The sequence below is a fragment of the Triturus cristatus genome, chromosome 6, assembly GCF_964204655.1.
Source record: "Triturus cristatus chromosome 6, aTriCri1.1, whole genome shotgun sequence".
Classification (NCBI taxonomy): domain Eukaryota; kingdom Metazoa; phylum Chordata; class Amphibia; order Caudata; family Salamandridae; genus Triturus; species Triturus cristatus.
In genome coordinates this window covers 577,186,376-577,207,453 of record NC_140589.1, presented here as the reverse complement: position 1 = coordinate 577,207,453, position 21,078 = coordinate 577,186,376, and the positions used below count along the sequence as shown (strand labels likewise).

General features: G+C 46.0%; 1 protein-coding gene across 3 annotated transcripts in view; it reads left to right on the top strand.

Moving 5' to 3' along the window:
• Positions 1-21,078, top strand: part of IBTK (inhibitor of Bruton tyrosine kinase) — a 700,505-nt gene that overhangs the window by 4,110 nt on the left and 675,317 nt on the right. Inside the window, exon 1 of one of the 3 annotated variants that reach the window (XM_085611016.1) lies at positions 14,388-14,408. The exons of the other annotated variants lie outside the window; for them this stretch is intronic. The gene's annotated coding sequence lies outside the window, so the exon portion shown is untranslated. Of the gene's footprint in view, positions 1-14,387; positions 14,409-21,078 lie in introns of those variants that run through there. 3 annotated transcript variants of the gene reach the window in all.

Below are 21,078 nucleotides of genomic sequence, written 5' to 3'. Positions count from 1 at the left end.
GCAATATCGTCCAGGTAGGCGGCGCTGAACGCTTCTAGGCCGGCCAGTACCTTATTCACAAGTCTTTGGAAGGTCGCCGGGGCATTTTTCATGCCGAAGGGCATCACTCGGAAGTGGTAATGGCCATCGGGGGTGGAGAAAGCGGAACGCTCTTGGTTGCCTGGGGTGAGCCCGGTCTGCCAGTATCCGGCGGTAAGGTCAAAGGTGCTAAGGTAGCGGGCTGCTCCTAGGCGGTCGATCAGTTCATCTGCCCGAGGAATGGGATGGGCATCGGTTTTGGTGACGGCATTCAATCCCCGATAGTCCACGCAAAACCGGAGCTCCGGGGTGGTGCCGGGGGCAGCAGCTTTCGGTACCAGGACCACAGGGCTGGCCCAGGGACTGTCGGAGTGTTCGATGACCCCCAGGGCCAACATCTTGGCGACCTCGGCTTGGATGCAGGCCCGTACCCGTTCGGGGACCCGGTAGGCTCGGTGTCGCACGGGGGGGCTGTCCCCGGTGTTGACGTCTTGGACGCACCATCGGGTGACTCCGGGAGTGAGGGAGAAGAGAGCAGCGAAGTGATGCAGCAGTCCTTGACAATCTTGGCGCTGCTCTGGAGTCAGGGTGGCGGAGAGGAGGACTCCCTCTACGGAGCCGTCCTTTTCTGAGGTTTTCAGGAGGTCGGGCAGGGGCTCGGAGTCGTCTTCGGCCCCATCGTCTGTAGCCATCAGCAGGCTAAGTTCCGTTCGGGCAAAGTGGGGTTTGAGCCTGTTGGCGTGGAGGACCCGGAGGGGGTTCCTGGGGGACTCCAGGTCGACCAGGTAGGTGACGGGGCTCTTCTTCTCGACCACCTTGAAGGGCCCGGTCCACTTGTCTTGGAGGGCACAGGGGTCGACGGGCGACATGACCCAGACCTGCTGTCCTGGCTCGAACTCGATGGAGGAGGCGTTCTGGTCATACCAGCGTTTCATTTCCTCCTGGCTGGCCTCGAGGTTGGCTTCGGCCAGTTCCCTGAATTTCCGGGTTTGGTTTCGCAGGGTCAGGAGGTACCGGTAGACGTCGGGGGGAGCATCTTGGACGGTGGTCTCCCAGCCTTCTTTGATCAGGCTGAGGGGGCCTCGGACAGGGTGTCCGTACAAGAGTTCGAAGGGGCTGAACCCCAGAGACTTTTGCGGGACCTCCCGATAAGCAAACAGGAGGCAGGGCAGCAGGACGTCCCATTTGCGTCTCAGGGGCTCCTCCAGGCCTTTGATCATTCCCTTCAATGTCCGATTAAATCGTTCGACTAGTCCGTTCCCCTGGGGGTGGTACGGGGTGGTGAACTTGTAGGTGACCCCGCATTGTTGCCACAGGGACCTCATATACTTGGAGATGAAGTTTGTGCCCCGGTCGCTCACAACCTCCCGGGGGAAACCTACTCTGGAGAAGATTCCCATCAAGGCCCGGCCCACCACGGGGGCCGTCACTGTTCGGAGAGGGATGGCCTCGGGGTATCATGTGGCATGATCGACCAGGAGGAGGATGAAGCGATGTCCTTGGGAGGTTCGGGGGTCCAGGGGCCCCACGATGTCGATCCCCACTCGCTCGAACGGGGTGTTTACTATTGGAAAGGGCTGGAGAGGGGCTTTGACTCTTCCCCCACTCTTCCCGCTGGCTTGGCAGGTTCGGCAATGATTGTCCACGTCCTTCCGCATTCGGGGCCAGTAGAAGTGAGTCACCAGGCGGCTGTATGCTTTGTCTTGTCCCAGGTGCCCGGCGAGGGGCACATCATGCGCCAGATTAAGGAGGAAGTCCCGGAATTGGAGGGGGACCACCAGCACTCGGCTGGCCCCCAATTCTGCGGTTTTCTGCTCGCTGTAGAGGAGGTCATTGTCCCAATAGACCCAGTGGGTCCCCGTCTGATCTCCGGCGGCCTTGGCGGCTGCTTGCTGTCTGGTCCCTTCGAGGGAGGGGCAGGTCTTCTGTTCTTGGCGGAACTGCTCCCTTGTGGGGCCACCTTCTTGGCGCCATTGGGCGAGTTCGGGGAGGTCGCCGAGCGCGGCGACCTCGTCCGGGGCGAGTTCTGGCGGCCCGGACTCGGCGTTGGCTTCTTCTTCGACGGAGGGAGGTGGTGGCTCGGGCCACTCCGGCTCTTCGGGGGGAGCAGCTACGCTCGGTTGGATGGCCCGGGCGGTCGTGGACCGGGTGGTTGCGCAGGCCCACTCGGGCAGTCCCAGCATCCCCAGATGCTCGCGGCGCTCGACGTGGGCCCAGGGGGAACTTTCCAGGTCGTTCCCAAGGAGGCAGTCTACGGGGGCGTCGTCGCGGACGGTCACCTTCAGCATGCCCGACACTCCCCCCCCCCCCCCCCCCCCTCCCCACTCGAAGGGGATCCGGGCCATCTGGCACAAGCTCTCGGTGTTGTCTGCCGACCGGACAGGGCACAGTACATTAGGCATGATCTGTTCGGGGGTCACCAAGTGGCAGCGGACGGCTGTCACGCTGGCTCCGGTGTCGCGGAGGGCTTCGGCCCGGCGTCCATTAATGGTGACCCACTGTTGATACTTCTTGGTGTTGCTCGGGATGGGAGCCCGGGGCACCATGTCCCGGCTGCCCAGGCATACCAAGGTCATGGCGGCGGGTTCCCACTCGGTTGGCCCGGCGTCATAGTTCTCTTCCTCTTCTCCCCCTTCCCCCAGGGCAGCGGCCGCCAACTGGCGGGGGGGTGGCCCGGTGGTCTCAGCTCGTCGGTTCACGGGGCAGGTTGGGTCACTGGCATAGTGCCCTGGCTGTTGGCAGTTGTAGCACGTTACCGTCGGTCGAGGTCCTGGTCGGGCTAGGGGGGCCCCTCTTCGGGCGAGGCTCGGGGACGTGCGGTTCGGGGGCGGCCCCCGGGGAGGACTCCGGGGCGGCCCTGCTGGGAAGTCTCTGTTCCTGTTCGATCCCCCTCCTCCGCCACGCTGGCGGGGGGGCCCCGTGGTGTTCCTTTGGTACTCCTCGATCGAGTTCCGAGGGACCCGAGTGTTCACCCATCGATCGGCCTCGGCGGCGAGCTTCCGCGGCTCGGTCAGCTTGCTGTCGAGGAGGTGCTGTCTCAGCTCGATGAAGCAGTTGTTGGAGAGGTGTTCCCATACAATGAGGTCGAACAGCTGTTCGTAGGAGGTGACCTTGCTGTCCTTGATCCAGCCTTCCAGGGCTCTGCTGAAAAAGTCTACTTATTCCACCCAGGTGGTACCGGGGAGCTTCTTGCAGTCCCGGAAGCGCTGGCGGTACATCTCTGAGGTGAGACCATAGCGGGTGAGCAGGGCCTCCTTCATATGGTCATAAGATGTCATCACTGCGTCTGGGAGCTGTAGCAGGGTGTCTCTGCCTTCGCTGAGGAACCGTCCCATAGGCCGGCACCCCAATCTTTTCGGGGTACCCGATGGGCGGTCATGGCGACCTCGTAGGCCTTGAGCCATTGTTGGATGTCGTCGTTCTTGTAGTACTCTTTGACGACATCCTTGGGGATATGCACTTTCGCCTCGGCCGGCTGGTGGGTGTACCTGTTTCCGGGGGTGCCGGTCTCCCCATTCTTGGATTTAATTTCAAGTTCTTTAAGGCCCCGCTCATGCTCGAGGGTTAGCCTCCTCTCTTCCAGTTCTCGATGCCGCTTTTTCTCCTCTATTTCTTCTTGAAGCCGTAGTTGTTCTAGGGCCAATTTCTTTTCGGCTAGTAGGAGTTCGCCCTCCAGGCGGAGTCGGGCGAGCTCCAACTCGTGGGTCCTGACCCTCTCCCTTTCTCGTAACTCTTCCGGGGAGAGGCCGGTCTCCATGCTGGTTCTCCTCCCATCTGCCGGTGCTGCGGTTGGTTGCTGGTGCGTGTTTGGCACCGGGTTTTCTTCGGTTTGGGGGGAGGCCGCTTCGGACTCTACCCAGGCCTTTAGGGTTTTTTGCAGGTCCTATTTTGTGTTTAATCCGGTGGTCGCGATGCCTTTGTCTTTACAAAACTGTTTTAGCTCTTTATGGGTATATTCCTCCAACCACTCTTGTTGGAACTCCGCGGTTGGGGTGGTCTCTTGGTTTCTCATGGTCACTCTGTGTCTGGGTAGGTAGTGGGTGAGCTACTTGCTGTACGATTTGCGTCGGCTCGGATCCCACCGCTGCCACCAATGTTAGAAGGGCGCTCTCCGGGGAGTCAGAGGGTGTCGGACTGACCACCCCGAGAGCCACCGTTCCGTAGGAAAGTAGCCGAGCGCCACTGAGAAGCCTCCTGGGCGAGGTCCTTCCCCTATGATCGTACCAGCCAAGCACTCCCACCACCACAAAGGGACACAACAAGGGTATCAATTCTCACAAGTCTTTATCGGTAGTGAAAGGCAGGTTTCTGTGGCAATATTTGCAGGCGGATCGAGGGATCCCAAAGAGTCTCGGGGTCGTTCAGGGACGGGGTAGCGGGACAGTCTCAGTACCAGCCTGGTACGGGAACACCCTGCGCTCAGCTCTCAATCCTCGAGCTGGGGGGGTTCCGGGAGCCGAGGCGTCGTCCGCAGGGCTCGGAGGGTTGCCTCGATGAGGTCGAGCCGCGACGAGGTCTGCAGGGATCCGATGGTTACTTCTGCGAGGTCGAGCCGCGACGAGGTCATCAGGGCTCCGATGGTTACTTCTGCGAGGTCGAGCTGCGACGAGGTCAGCAGGGCTCCGATGGTTACTTCTTCGAGGTCGAGCCGCGACGAGGTCAGCAGGGCTCCGATGGTTCCGTGAGGGTCTTCTTCTCAGCAAGGGGGAGCAGCGACGCAGTCAGCAGGGCTCGAGTTCCGAGTTCCAGGCAATGAGTCTCTCTCCGTAGGGTCAGCCGCGATCCGATCAGCAGGGCTCTCGACTCCAGGATACAACTGCCGTCCTGGTTTTGGGCTGCCCCAGATATAGGTCTGGAGCCCTTTGATGTCCGGACCCTCGCGCCTGGGGAGGTCGGAGGGACCGGGAGAAGAGCGTCCAGACACCCAGCGGGGGGTGGAGCCAGCGCCCAGGGAGGCCGGAGGGCGATCGCAACCAGGCGTCGGGGGACGGCTGGAGGCCCCATCGAAACTCTCCTCCTCCGGAATCTGTGGAGTGGCCACTCGACCCCCTCCGGTCAGGTCTTGGCGCCTTGAGGTCAGGGCTTCGCGGGGACCGAGGCCGGGGGCGGGTCGCGTCGCGACGGCTGGAGGGTAGCGGGGTACAATCCAGGGGGACCCCGAAGGGTTCGGGTAGCCCCCGTTTAGTCTGGTAGGAGGGTTCGGGACTACGTCACGAGGCCGGGTCCAACAGCGAGCATAGAGACTCCAATCCTTTTTTGCTTGGAATTTCTAGAGAAGGACAAAATGGAAATAGGTGGATAAATGAGCAAATTATAAAACTTTCCAGAACAAAACAACTTAGGGGCATATTATCAAGAAACAGAGTTAAAATGATCGCCGCTTTAGCGGCAGAAAACTACCGCTAAAGCGGCGATAATGGGCTTGATAATATGCCCTTGTGAATTCCCATAGAAGCCCATGTTGTGGTGTCAACATGGGCTTCTATGGGAATTCTCTGCGGCATATTATCAAGCTCATTATCGCTGCTTTAGCGGCAGTTTTCTGCCGCTAAAGCGGCGATAATTTTAACTCCATGCTTGATAATATGCCCCTTAGTTTTGTTTTGGAATTAAGTTTGAGGCAACTTTTTTGCATCCATAGTGCCACAGAAGAGAGGCATTACTTGAATTTTTCTTTGGTAGAGATTTTCTCGACAGTAGACACTATCAGCTATATGTTGTCAGCTTAGCATGCAATTGCAAAGCCTTAAGACTGTGGCATCTGGGCTAATGAGGTTACATATGTGTTAAATAACGTAGGAGCCCTGTGGTATTCCATACTTGAGTTGATGAATTGCTGATTTGAAGGGGGAGAGGAAAACCATTGGAGACAAATAAGAGAGAACAGAGGAGAGCCAGTTGAGGACAGTGTTGCTGATCCCTCAAGTTTAAAGACATGCAAGTAATATTTAGTGAGACGGTGTCAAAGGCCACAGAGTAGTCAAGAAGAATCAGTGCAGCTGATCCTCCTCCATCCAAGGTGGAGCGCACACGTTCAGTGCCCACTAAAATGACTGGTTCTGTGCTGTGTAACATCTTGAAACCAGACGGGATTCATCAACACAAGGTGTGTTTCTACAAAATGAGAGAATTGGCAATTTACAGCTGTTTCCAGAATCTTAGAAGCATTGAAGTGGGTCTATTATTGGATATTACTGTAGGGTCTAAGGATGGCTTTTTAAACAAAGGCAGGACACGAGGCTTGGTTCCAGTGTACTAGCACCGTATCAAGAGCTGTTTTCAGAATCTGGCAGAGGTGCAGGCTAATGTGTCCTTTGCTACTCTCCTACTGATGCAGCACAGGTGTAGTGGTGTTTCCTGACGAACCCAGAAACTACGAACCCAGAGAACTGAATTATCTCCTGTTTTATGTGTTTCACCGAGCTGTGTGGCATCGACATACTTCAAGGTATTGTACTTTCATTATTGTATTCACGGGGAGACCGCTGCCTCTGACTTAACTTTTTCGAAATCTGGAGATTGTATGACTTTCATGCGTTTGAATTTACTGAGGAATATGTGGAAGCGGGCTTGAGAGCTTTTCTTATCATCACTCAGGGCATTTTTGATCGTTTCCCCCTGTTTTGTGCCCTTGCCAAGAGAAGTGTTGTGTTAGTCGTTACCAGTGTGTTTTCTTTAAAAGAATTACCGTGTGCTTGTGCTCCACTTGCACGGGCTTACCCTTCTGAGGCCCCTTTGTCTTCCACGTTCAGCTCCGACAGCTCTGATTTCTTTTCTGGTATGACGTAACATCCTCTCTGCCACGATCAGAGCGTAGGCGCAATACGTTCACATTACGCTCTGCTATGCCCTGCAACTAGAGTGTGACTTCTAGCTTCTTACGGCGGCCGATTTCTATTCAACTGGGCTTCGTGTTGGATGTGTGAATATCCATCAAAAGAAGACAGGAAACAGGAGTTGATATTTCCAAATTTGGTTCAATTATGGGTGAAGATCCCATCCTCGTCGCCAGTGTTGGATGTGCGAATATCCATCAAAAGAAGACAGGAAATAGGAGTTGATATACGACGTGATTTTAATGACACGTCTGCACAGGATAAGTTCAAGTTACGAATGACAAACCTCCCCACAAGAACTCATGCCCAACCTTCCAACTATTTTAAAACGAAACATTCTTCACACGACACGAGTCAGTCACGAGCTGAAGCGAAGAGCTCCGCTCGTGACTGCTCATGTCAGCTTACCTTGTTCCCAACACTTCGCCTATCCTTTTCTATGCTTCCTGTGTCCGCTAGAGCAGGCCCTGCCTCCACGCTAAGGTCTTTTGGTGTTTTCACATTTTGTAACGCTCGCTCATGGTGATTTGCACACCAATCCTGTGCAGATTATCATTATTACTGCTCTATTATACACGTTTTCCAGTGCAAGTCGAATCATTCCGGCACCATCAGATACATTTATTAACATGGTGATTTGCACACCTTTCCAGTGCAGATCAAAATTATTTGATTACAGTGATTTGCACACTTGCCCCGCATCAAGCCATTACAGTGATTTGCACACTTGCCCAGCATCAAGCCATTACAGTGATTTGCACACTTTATTGGTGCAGCTTATTACAGTGATCTGCGCACTCTTATTGATCCTAGTCTCTGGTTATTCATTTGTTGTATTTTTTTTTCTTTTTTTCATTCAACACTGCAATTTGAACCTCCTACTAAATTTCTACAAAAAAGGGAGATCCGCCTTTCCTTTGGATGCGTTGCGAGGAAGAATTCATGATGTGTTTAAAAGCCATTGATGATGATATGTCACATGAACGCAAAAAGAATATTCTTCCGCATTGCTTAGGTTCTTAAGGGCAATTGACTTTTCATACTTTGCCACAAATTCCCTGTAGAAGCTGGTGAAACTGATGTATTTCAAGAAGCGGTCTTAAGGTTGGAGAAGAGATTCAAACCAACTATTAGTGTAGCTTTGAACTGATTTAAATTTTACACCAGAGCGCAAGGAACTGAGGAAACTTTTGATGCCTTTCTAACTGCTTTGAGGGGTCTGTCTTTACCTTGTAATTTTGGAGCGATAACCTATGAGATAAGGGATCAGATCATAGTACATGTTAAAAGTAGGAAAGTTGAAGAACAATTGTGGTCATGGGTGATCCAAATTTGTAAGATGTGATTTCTACAGCTAAAGCATAGGAGCAATCCGAGAAATTGATGAAATCTGTACATGCGTCTGAGAAACTCCACAAAGATGATATTGATGTAGTTGAGGCAATTGGTGGGAATGGAATTTCCAAAGGTAGGGGAGTTGTTAAGAATAGACTTAGTCAAATCTAATAAAAATACTACTGGGAGAGCCAACAGGTTTGAAGAGGACAGGTATGTCCGGGACAATAAGTTTGTATGTTATCGTTGTGGAAGTGCATCTCACAAGATACTGACTCCCTTTGTGGGTTGGAAATGTCACCACAAAAGAACCTTGAGAAAGTCGTGGGACGATTTCCCTTTGTAAGCGACAAAACACGTGTTCGCTGTATGAAGCAAGACCAAAAGACTAAAGAAAGAAAAAAAGAATTGAAATAACTTGTGCTTACTTGTGTACAAATTGTTGATACAACTATGACGTGTGCTGAGGATTTCTTTGTTGATTTAGAACCTATGGCCGATTCTGGATCGCCATGGACGATTGGAACTACAAACTCTTTTCTTCAAAAATTTGGACATTTGTGTAGTATGGAGTGTTTGAATCCATCTGACATTGTTGCTGAGAGTTTTAATGGCAGTGTCATTGACATTGTGGAATATGTTAACACTGATATTCATTTTAAAGGTATAGAGGCAATGATGAAATTGTATGTGGCACCCAAAGGAGTGAATGTTCTTGGTTGGAAAGATCAATGGAAACTTGTCATTAGTCTCAATCCCAGGTGAGGAGTTGTGAGTGATTCTCCTTAGGTTTTCACTGAGAAGTTGGGAAAACTGGAGGGCTATTCCCACAAAATCAAACTTAAGTCTAATGCTAAACCTGTCATACAAAAGTTACGCAATGTTCCCATTAATGCGAGGGATGAATTAAGAAATATGTTGATGGGTATGGTAAATGAGGGAGTAATTGAAGAGATAGTCTTCAGAATGAGTGTCTCCGATGGTTTTGGCACGCAAACCAGCTAATTCTCTGAGACTCTGTGGGGACTTAAGAGCTGTTAATGCCAACATTATTGTGAACTGTCATCCTTTGCCCAACATAGATGAAGTGATTTGCATGCTTGTTGGAGCTAGAGTATTTTCCACTTTAGACTTGAGGTCAGCCTACCACCAGCTTGAGCTGACTGAGAATTCTCGTCATTTAACAGTATTCATTACACCACAGGGTCTATTTCAATTTAGACGTATGCCTTTTGGATTAGCCTCTGCGGCATCTGTTTTTCAAATGTCTGTTTCAAGATGATATCTTGATATTTTCAAAAGATGAAGTGGAACATGAAAAGCATCTTAAAGAAGTGTGTAGTGTTTTGAAGAGAAGTGGTTTAATACTGAAAGGTAACACATATCATTTCTTTTGTAAATCTATTGAGTACCTGGGTCACACAGTATCCAAGGAGGGTGTCATTCCCAAGAAATCCCTAGTTGATGCCATTCTTGAAACTTCTGCTCCTGATAATAGGGAGAAATTATTGTCTTTTGCAGGACTTTGTGAGTATTACAGTAAGTTCATTGTGAATTTGCTACTAAAATGGAACCTCTCAGGGAACTCACAAGGAAAAATTTGGAATATCTATGGACTGACGGACAAAGATCTGCTTTTGAGGAAATTAAGAAAGAGATTGCCCATGCTCCTACTCTTAAACCTTTTAGAATGGGTGCACAATGTATTGTAACTGTGGACGAGAGTATGTATGGAATTGGTGCTATATTATCACAAAGGTGTGGTAAGGAACAGTGGAATATTACCTTTGCTTCGCGCACCTTGTCAGATGCTGAAAGAAGATATGCTATTATTGAGAAGGAGCTTTTTGCATGTGTCTGGGCCATTGAACATTTCCGTAATTTCATCTGGGTGTCACGCTTTATTCTCAAAACTGATCACAAGCCTCTTGTAGGGATTCTTTCTCCGGGTGGGGGTTGGAATGCCACTGCTCGGATTGCTAGACTTCTCTCGAAACTTCAAGAGTATTGTTTTGAAATGGAATATGTGCCAGGACGCAGTAATGTAATGGCTGACTGTTTGGCACATCTGCCCTTATTCGACATAGCAAACAATTTAACTAGTATTGAAGAGGACGTTGTATTTGCAGTGCTTGATTATGTTTCTGATGAGTTTAAGGGGTTACAGAAAGACAAATGGATGAAAGATGATATAGATGATCAGCTTTTGTGTCAGATTAAAAGGTTTGTAGAAGTGGGATGGCTAAAAAGGAGGAAGGTGCAGGAAGAACTTGTTCAGTTCCTTAGAATGGCTGAGGAGTTGGTTGTAGAAAATGCACTCCTTTTTAAAAGTGGAAACTGCGTTCCTCCAAAAGGTATGCAAGGTGATTTTTTGAGATTGTCTCATGAAGGACATCCAGGTAAGTCCTGAATGAAAAGGCTCATACGCAGCACGTTTTGGTGGCCTGGTTTGGATGGGATGGCAGTGTAGTGACCCAAGGTGTTTAAGACCGGAATGTGAGACATGTGGCTAGATGTAATCCTGATTCCAATGAAAAGTTTGATGATGAGTCTTTCTTGAGAGTGGACTTGGGAGAACAGATCTTTTCTGATTTGCAAGGTGCTGAAATGGCACAAGGTGACCCTTTATGGATACAAATGCATCTGATGGGGGAACCTTTTGCGATTCTCTTGCTGGAGATTCTGTAGCTTCCAGAGTTAAGTTAGGGATGCGTGTAAAACGTTGCTCTACCAGATTTGCTGATTTTGTGTGACCTTTATTTTCTTCTTTATCTTATGTTTTTCTCTTTAAGTGTTTTTTTCTATTTCTTTTGTATCTAGTTTTATTGTATTTTATTTGTTTATTTTTATAGGGAAAAGGTGTGTTTTAGATCTACAGCATTCTAGCTATCTATGCCTATGTCATTGTATGATGTAATATGCTTCTGTCATGGAATGTGGGAGGCTGTGATGGATTCCTACATAGGCAGTTCGAGCTGTACCAGGGTACTGTGCTGCAACAAAATAAATAATCTCTCAAGTTATATCTGTTGCCTGATTTCTGTATTTACCCGAGTAGTGGCCAGCACTACGGCTCAGTTTTCCTCATTGACCAGCGATCATACTCTCTATGGAGGACTTTAGGTGAAGGGTGTGTGTTGAGCGAAAATTGAAAAGGAACTGCCATGTAGTCTCCCCATTCAAGAGGGATGGGTTAGTTGATTGAGGTATTATGGCAATTAGTGAAAATGAGGTCTAGACTGTGACCTGCTGTGTGTGCAGGAGCAGAGACTGTCAGGTTCAAGGCTTGCATTTGGCCCTCAAGTGTAGTGCTATGAACATTGGCCTTGTTGTCTGCATGAATATTAGTTGCATGGGATGGAGTAGTTTGACAATTGGAAGATGTAGATGCTACTGCCTCAGTTAAGGAAGTAGTGTAATTGCACGGAGAGCCTCACCGTTGATAGGACTTCTAAAAGCGAGCAAGCATGAAGTTGGTCTTCAAAGAAAAAATCAGTCCCTCATCATTGCGTACATTGCTGCCATGGTGTAGGAAAATGCCTTTCTTTCCATGATCTTCGGCATTCGTTTGGACTGATGCTGCTGTTTTCTTGACTCTGTGCCCTAGGACTATGCTTACCAGGCCCCAGGGAATGTGCTCTGACCCCTAAAGCTAGTCTAAATTGGCTATTGTTTTAATTGGCATATTTAATTTACCTATGAGTCTCTGGTATATGGTACAAAGTATACCCAGGGCCTGTAAGGTAATTGTCACTAGTAGCACCCAATGCTAATGTGACACTGTAAACACAACTGATTCATAATAAAAAATTTGTTGAATGAAAAATGGGCATATAAAAGAGAGGTGCGCATTTTTGAAATGTGCTCACGAATCTGAGTCTAGGAATGGAGGTTATTCAAATCACTCTAAATTTGGGGTGTACCCATAATTTAATGCGATTCATATAGCGTTTTACAAAATGTGTTCAATTTTGCACCTGGACATACATTATAGAAGCCAAAAATTTAGAGAAATTAAAAAGATAATATCAAATATTTTACTGTTCTGTTGTCCTTCACTTCTCCAGTAAAAATGGTATTCCCACATGAGTGGGCTTACTGCACAGTAAAGGCCTAAAAACCCACCATGGCATCAGCAAGATTTTTTTAGATGAATTAAATTGATTCTTGGTATGTAGGTAGCTATGGTATATCGACCAGCACCCAGTATAACACATCAAGCCCAGATATTTTGAAAGCTTGACACCCAGGGAAGTAAAGGGTGGTGTGGCGTTTTCTTAGATTCCACACATTTTTCTTAACCAAGAATGCCCTGAAAACATCAAACTTTAGTCAAAATCATGGGTTTTGCTCACATTTACGTGAAGCAAAACTTTGGAATCTGCAGGGATTGGCAACAGCTCTTTCACCTAATGTTCCCACACATTTCCTGATTAAAAAAAACACACACAGTACCTTATTTGTTTGGTTGGGCATATCACATCTGAAAGGCCCCAAAATGTAATGGAGAAACATCAAGATTCGTCCAACTTTTTATTTTATTTAAAATCATTCTGGTGACAAAAGTCAGTGCGGTATTTGGTCAAAGGCTCTGCTGGTATCCATTTTAACCTACTAAATTCAACCGTTTTGAAAAGTCACCCTTGGGACGTGCACAGTGGTGTTGGTTGTGTGTATGCCACTGTTTATTCTTATCCAGAATGCACAATAAAAGTTTGGCCAAAATCACACGTTCTGCTCCATTTTCTGTGAGGAAAAGTTTCCCATTTTGTAGGGATTGACAAAAGTCCTCTCATACAGCATTTTCACTCTTTTCTCAATAAAAACAGTATTGTGTGGTTGGGCCTTTCGCCCAGGACCGGAGATGGCCCCATCAGCATCTCACAAAACTGCAGAGATGCCAGGAAAGGATGAAAGGAGGAGACGCGGATGCACCCGCTCTGAGTATCAATATATTTATCTAACTTCAGACTCTATGGCACTAAGTTTCGAAGCACACACAGGTTGACGTTGTCAACATGCTTTTCTTCGGCCTCAGCTGACATTTTCCCCTCTTGTGAAACCATGCAGTTCAGAACATCCTACGGTTGCCTACCTCTATTTCTCCTCTTCACATAAAAGAGAAGAAACTGTTAATTTGTGGATTCACAATTGTCTTCATATATTTCTGCCTGTGATGCTTTAAATCTTTTCTAGATAAAATCATTTTTTGCTCTGGATGTACCCCTTGTTGTCCTGGTATTTATGTTTTAGCACCCTGAAGAACGTGTGACCAAGATTGTGGGTCTTCACTCACCGAAACGCACGTCGGGGCACAGTCAGGAAACAAGACGCGCGGACCATTATATTTGTTTGATGATATATACAATTGAAATATTTCAATAACTCAGAAATGCTATTGACGTATGTACAGAATTGAGTGAGAACTAGACTTCCTTTCTGTACGGAAAGCAAATAGCCACTTCCTTATGGGAGATTTGTATTATCGATCTTATTTTGTTGTCGTGTTTCATGGTTATTTGTCATATTGACACTGTTTTAGATAGTGGATGGTTGAGGTGTGATTGTTATGTGTGATGAGTCGAGTTTTCATGGGGTGATACTTTTTGTTTTCCAGAGCATGAAGTTTTTTTCTTGAATATTCTTGATGTATATAATATTGACATAAAAAAATCGATTTTTTGATGTTTGTATTTATATTCATATAAATTTCACTATGTCAAATAATATCGGTGGATAGAAACTGCGATATTGAAACATGAAAAGTAGTATATATATATTGTGACTCCGAGATTACTATTTAGCATCTTGAAGGTATAGTGAGATACTCCGCCAAATAAATTGACCTGGCAGGCCTTTTTAGGTGGAGCATTCGAGACCTCTTGTATATACTTTAGTATATACTTATACGTGTAGGTACTTTCCGCTAAGGGACTATTGTTCTGTTCAACTGCCGCTATTTAACTGTCTTGATAGAAAACGACCAGCAGATGTCAGTAAATTACCAGAATCACTTTAGCATTCTCTAGATTCCATTCCATTAAAATTGTCTTCCACAAGCTCTCGTAGACAATAATATTTTTTTCAAATCTTATATTTTCAGTGATATGAGCAATGAAAACACAGATTTTATATTAAAAACGGAGCTTTGGATCATACCATTTTGCGCTGAGAGGCAACATTTCTCTCCATGTGTTCTCATACCTGGCGTGTCACCAGGTTGGTGCTTACTTTCCTTCTATGTTAAAGAACAGTAGATGTTTTGGCATCCAGGTTAATGTGCTGCATATCTAAATACAGATAAGGTCCCAAAGGTGAGACCAATTGCATTGCAAATGCTTGTTTTGTGCTTTTGAAAATGCAGGATGGGCAGACATTTGCTGTGTTTGTGGAGTTTGGCACATAAATGTGTGGACTTTCAATGTATTTCCCCAGCGTTTGACATTGGCAGGACAGTTTCAATGAGAAAGTATGACGGTATCTGTGCAAGACCCACTCACCTGGATTCCCTTGTGTTTTTAGGTTTGGAAATGTTACAGGTTTTTAGGGTTCACTGGATGCCAACCAGCTTGAGACACAAATACTTCAACCCTCCCCAATGGAAAGTGAGAGGAAATCAGGTTAATCTAGATATAGTTTTGACATTGCGTTGGTATTATTGGTAAGAAAATATAGAGGGATCCATACAAACCACGTTACCCTGGACTCCCTAGTGTTGAGGAAACTAATTTTCAAACATGTCTGGGAATGGTATCTTTCCATAGTTGCTTGCTGACACGAGGCCCAAATACTCCAGCCACACACTGTGAAGTACACTTTTGACTGTACATGTGTGCAATGTCAGACTGTCAGACCCTGCTTGGAAGGGAGGGGCACAGGGCAGACAGGGGCTAGTGGGCCACAAATGTGGTTTGTGGGGTAAAGAATAGTTCATGAACAGATGCTCTTGATCACTAGCATTCCTTGATCAGTAGGCTTCAAATCAGGCTTTGCAAAACCACTGTGCTAGATATGTATTTTGTTACGAATTTGTAGCATTTATTGTTCATGACTAATGTTTGCTAACACCTAAAACAAAACAAGAACAGAGAAATACAAATCGCACACGATTGACAGTGTACCTTGTAACCACTGTAGGAAGGTTTGAGTCATTTGAGGTTTGAGTGCCTTTATTGGTTCGAATAAGGTAAGCCTACATCCTGGGTTTAGAGTTGACTTCATTGGCGGTCAAATATTGTTTTGGTCACCATTTAATGAGACACAATGATATAATCATTTTGGTATAAATATATTTTTTTATTTATTTTTTTCGATAATTTTACCACTGAGTAATGGCGCCTAATTTCCTGTACAGGAGGCTAGTCACCTCTTTCGTGTGGGTGTTTGGGCCTGTTAAGTGTTTTATTTTTTGAGTCAGTAGAGGAGACGTCATTAATGAATTGTGACTAAGTGGCGAAATCTTATTTCTCATTTTATTAAGGTATTAATATTTATGCTTGGGAGTAAATAGCTGAATTACCGCTCTTTTTCATATCGGCGCGCAGTTATAATACCTTTTTAAATATGGCGCCCGACAATACATTGGAAGCTAGTCACCTCGTTTATGTTTCTTGCCGAGCGTGTATAACGTGACGCGTGTGTCCCGCGTCAGTTGGTGTAGCCTGTATTCGGGCAGCGTTTGTCATGTGGAAGGTAAGCGGGAACGTTTGAATTTGCATGAAGGTTTTGGGATATTATCGGGAGCAGGGATTATTCGTGACGAATTTTTTTGATCTATCATAGGTCCCAGTACTCTAGGGTACCTCTAGACATTATGAATATTGGATTGTAAGCACTTTTGAAAAACGAACTATACAAGGTGAGCGCGTTTTTTTGTTTTTTTTTAATCTTGACGTTTATTTCGCTGTACGTTGTTCTTGTTAGTGAACTCAGTTTATTTCACTGGATGAGTTGGTCCTATTTTTAATCCATAGGTCCTGAACTCGAGGCACCTTCTGATTTAAATATTGCTCTTTTTTGACGATTTGTGGATATATATTGGCATGAGATTTGACGGATTTATTTAAAGGTGAGGATATTTGAAAGGCACTCAAAATCTTTTTATTGAATGAATATAAGGACACATTTGTAAATGGTAACACTTAGTTACATATTAGTCTTGGTTATCCTCTTCTAGGGAGTACGTTGCGGTTTATGAAAACGAATTTAAAAGAATCTTGGATGTTTGAGTAACAGATTATTTAAGGAACAACGAGGTGAGCAATATTTTTAGTAAATATACATGGCGATTGAACCAACCTGTGAGTGATGTCACCTTGCATCCTGTATCTAGCAGTTACTAACTGAGAATATTTTCATTATAAATTGATAGGAATTCTATGAACCAAGAATACTTAAGGTAGGAGTCAATAATTAGTGGTTAAAGCATGCAATATCACCTTTTCTTTGGGGGTGAACTGCACTTCTGTTTTGGGTGCGTTTACTACATGATATTTAGTTCAGAGTTTGAGATTTTGGTCAAGCAGGGCACTGGGTTTTTACGAATATTGGTCGACACAGATTTTTACTAATGAAAAAATATTTAAAATTGGAATTATTTGGAAAGAACATGTTGCAGTTAAATTGAAACAGTATTATGTTTCTTGTGGAATGCATTTTGTTTTTTGCTGCCATCTACTACAGATCTATGCAAATGTATTTTTTATGTACATTAGAGGGATATTTGGATTTATTGTAATTTCATTACTTCCAGCCCTGAGGAAGTCTCTTGGGTTAATCCCTATCGCGACGAAACGCGTTGGGAGTGGAAGATTTCTTTTCAAGAATAAAGAAGAACAAGAGTTCTAATCAATGTCATTTGTCTACTGAATTTGTATACACACATTTAAATAGTTTGCGTGTGCATCAACAGCTGGTTTTTTGACTTAATTTTTAGGTCGAGCCTGGGCAGCGCATGTGCTGCTATGTGAGCCATGCTGTATTAGAGTTTGTACTTGAAGCCCTGCCCATATTTGTCATTGGCTTGTCATTGTCATGCGCTGGTCTGGCGAGACTTTTTGAGAGGGCTCAAAAAGGGCTACCAGGCCAGCCTAGAGCTACAGTGCATGTGCGCGGACCGCGCTTGACCGCGATTACTTTCACTTTTAGGCAGCCGCTTTGATGTTTGATCGCGATCACTTTTGCGGCTGCACGGCCGCTTGACATAGCCAATAGGTCTCACTTTTGGGACCTTATAAGTATTTAGTTATGCAACTGTTGCATGGCTAAACACTTATAAGGTCCCAAAGGCGAGACCTATTGGCTATGCCAATGCCTGTTTTTTAATGAGTTACAGGAAGCACTCAACCAAACCCAATTTTAAACTATGGAAAGGAGCCGGTTTAACGTGAATATGTTAAGGCGCCGCTCAAAAGTCTTGTTAATTCACACTTGTTAGGGGTGATAAAAGACCGTGCGCTGTAACATTGAGTTTGCAGTTTTTTTTCGTTACGTAACCTCTTTTGATAAACTGCATGAAAGTGAAAGATCAGGTAACCTACTGAAGAAGTATTGAGTGCTTTCCTTGGGCGATGATGTCACAGGTAGCCATTCATGTTTTTACAAGTGTGTGGTGATTCAGGTCTTTCGCTGTTGCCATTGTGCTGTGCTACATTGCTGTTCAACATCCTGCAAGCATCATGCTACCGGGAAGACAAGCTCGCAAGCGGTGGCACACACTGTGATTGCAAACCTCGAACACAGGCCACGTACGTACACCGACATAAACATAGACAGTCGGTCACTATGTCCCTTCATATGCTATCACAGATCCGAGCCGCATTGGTACTAAGAATTCCATGAGAAATTATTTGGTTTTCCTGCCAAGAAACAGATATACGTTTCTCAGTACCCCAAGCCTAAAATAACAATAGAGCTGTTTCTACAGCTAGCGCATTCTGATAAAAGTAACAATATCACATACATGCAGAAGTGTGCTTAGCTGAAAGTGCTTCTTAGAAATAAAACTGCTCATCTGTTAATAATTGGCACTTGCCAGGTTTTGTGTAAATATATATTAAAAAAAAAAAAAAAAAAACACACTGCGCCAAAAAACGCACTTACCGGGAACAAGGGCGAACTCAAACCACCCCCAACAAACAAGAGGGTTACGAGCAAAGCGCCTTTACAGGCCAGACAAACATACTCTGCCGGAAAATGTCCTTTTACTTCAGAGACCTATGACCTGAGGAAAACAAGCATTGAAAATACAATAGGTCTCGCCTTTGATTAAGTTAAAGCCATTTGCTTTGCTAATGGTATTGTATAGCAAAGCAAATGGCTTTAACGTAATAAAAGGCGAGACCTATAGCATTTTTAATGCTTGTTTTGTTTGCAAGCATTTAACACTGCTGCTGGCGGGGTGACGGGAGGGTGTGTGGTCGGTAGAGTGGAGCAGAGAGGCTGGAGAGCTGGGCAGGTTCTCCTTTTGTCATGAGCTGTAAACAGGGAGCATTGAGGTAGCCTGCAATGGTGAATAAATAGATAAAATGGAGAGAGGGTGGAGGGAAGGGGCAGCACTGCGGGCAGAGGGGAATGGAAGACCTCTCTAACTTTCATATAGTGATGCACTTTTCTACGTCGGGTGGGTGGAGAGCTAATACTGCACTCATCTATAAAGCCTTGTGCACAGACATCAATCAATTCACAAATGAATTTGTGAAAACATTCACAGCTCGTGTGCAAAGGTCTTCCACTGTATCTCTGGCATGCCCCTTTTTAGGTCTCGGCTGGTGATAGCAGTGCGCATGCGCTGCTCTCGGCATTTGAGAGCTTCTAGAAATCAATACGGTTCAGGAAGGGAACTTGAAGCCCCGCCCATCATTCCTATTGGCTTGCGTCATAGTGCATGGGAAAAGGTGGCTTCTCATTTAAAGGAGGCTTCTTAGTCCCTCCTGGTTACCACCCTGGCCACTTTTGACCCCGCCCACGGGGATTGGATCTCTCACTTGCGGCGTTTATATGGTCTCCTTCATTAGCTGGGATGCACTCTTTCTTTGTCATTGTGAGCGCGGGCCGCCTGGGTCGCTAGTCGGTAACCACTTTGCTGCCTCGGTAACTACTTTTTTTTAGTTATTAAATGTATTGAATGCATTCACACTGCCAGCACACAACCCTGCCCTCCTTTCTGAAGTCCGCCTGACTTGTTAATCGTTAGCTCGGCTCTTTGATGCAAACAAAGGCAGCTCGTTAGGGTTCTTTGAAGTCGGGGTACACTGCAGAGGAAGGGTGCTCAGATTGGGAAGTGGTGGTGCCAGCCGCACTTGCCGCATAATCCTCCATTAAAAGAGGACCGCTTGTTCCACTAGGGGTTTACATTTTCTCCATTTGTTAAGAAGACAGATTTATTGAACTGAGCTCCGGTCCAGATAGCGCACTGGAACTGCGCCCTGCCGTGTTCACGCTGGAATCTGCAGTGCGGCAGCACACTGTCAGTGGAACATTTGAGCAAGGAATCCGCTTCCTGCCGCTGTCTGGCACAATGCCTTATTCTTGTTATTCCTGGCCCGGGCTGCAGATTTTGAGGGGAGACAATTCTGTTTATCGGTCACTAATTAAATCTTCCGCCCCTGCAGGGTCCCAGGCATAGCTTTAGCAGGCCTGTTTCCAGCCAGGAGAGAGTGTGCAGAACTCGCCTACTCACCATGTAATTATCAATAGCAGCAGGACCCACATAGGTCCATTTAAAAAATGTGTTCAACGAGGTCAATAGAATTTGTAACATATTTGTCCAAGTGCAGGTGGTTGAGCAGCAGTGCACTGCAACTCAGTGTTCATACATTCGAACAAGTTCAAAATCTAGCCAACATGGCTGGGGCATAGTTTCCTCCTCTAAGAGTCTAGAAGAGTACCTTTCCCAGAATGTAACACATGGGCGTCTGCTTTGTCATTATGTACGGTGACCTGCGAATATGTGATCTTTCTGGTCTATAGTTGACATTATGAAGTGTCAAAAGCACTAATCGTGTTCCTGAATCTGTCAGCAGCCCTCAACACTCTCAGCTACCCTATCTTGATGTATAAAGTGGATAAGATGGTTGGGGCTACAGATAGATATGCGAGTTCAGTTCTGTCAAAATCTTGACCAGAATTAAAATTGGTCAAATAGAAAAAAGTGCAATGTGGTCCATCGCAAACGTCCTTATTGTATCTCTTTGCTTTTAAATATTTATTTGAAGCCCCTTCATGATCTCCTATTGATTAGGGCTTCCCACTTTGACAGCTATGCTGACAATACTCGATCAGTATTTAGATTGGCCCAGAGAAAGTTAGGAGCGGGGCAAACGAGATCTTAAGCAACATTGAACAATGGATGGACTGTAGTTACTTTTGTCTAACTAAATGAACAAAAAATTGGGTTTATGCTTATTTGCTTTGTAGCATTGCATAATGTGTAGGTGAAGTAATCCGATTTCTTGGTAAAAAATACCTTCATATAATGTCAATGACAAAGTGAATATCTCAAAAAACATTTTTGATTTAAGACTATCACTTAATGCTCATTTTAACAATCTGATTTCGAACACCAGCAATCATCTAAATCTTGTTCCGAAACCTACACAGTCGTTACTGTTACAGGGAACTAGTGCTACTGTAGGCACACAAATAGAGGACCAGTGAGAGTAGTGTAATGCTTTTTTGTGAAGATGTCTAAAACCAGTGTTTGGAAGATGCAGATTTTGTAGAATTCAGCAACTAGAACAATAATATACACCATTGGGGGCATATACACACCACAACACATTTTGAAAAATCTTCATTAACTCCCTGTGATTGAGGGTTCAAATTAAAGGCACTGACATTGGTGCACAAATCAGTGATTGTGTGTGCTCCTGAGTACTCGGACAAAAAC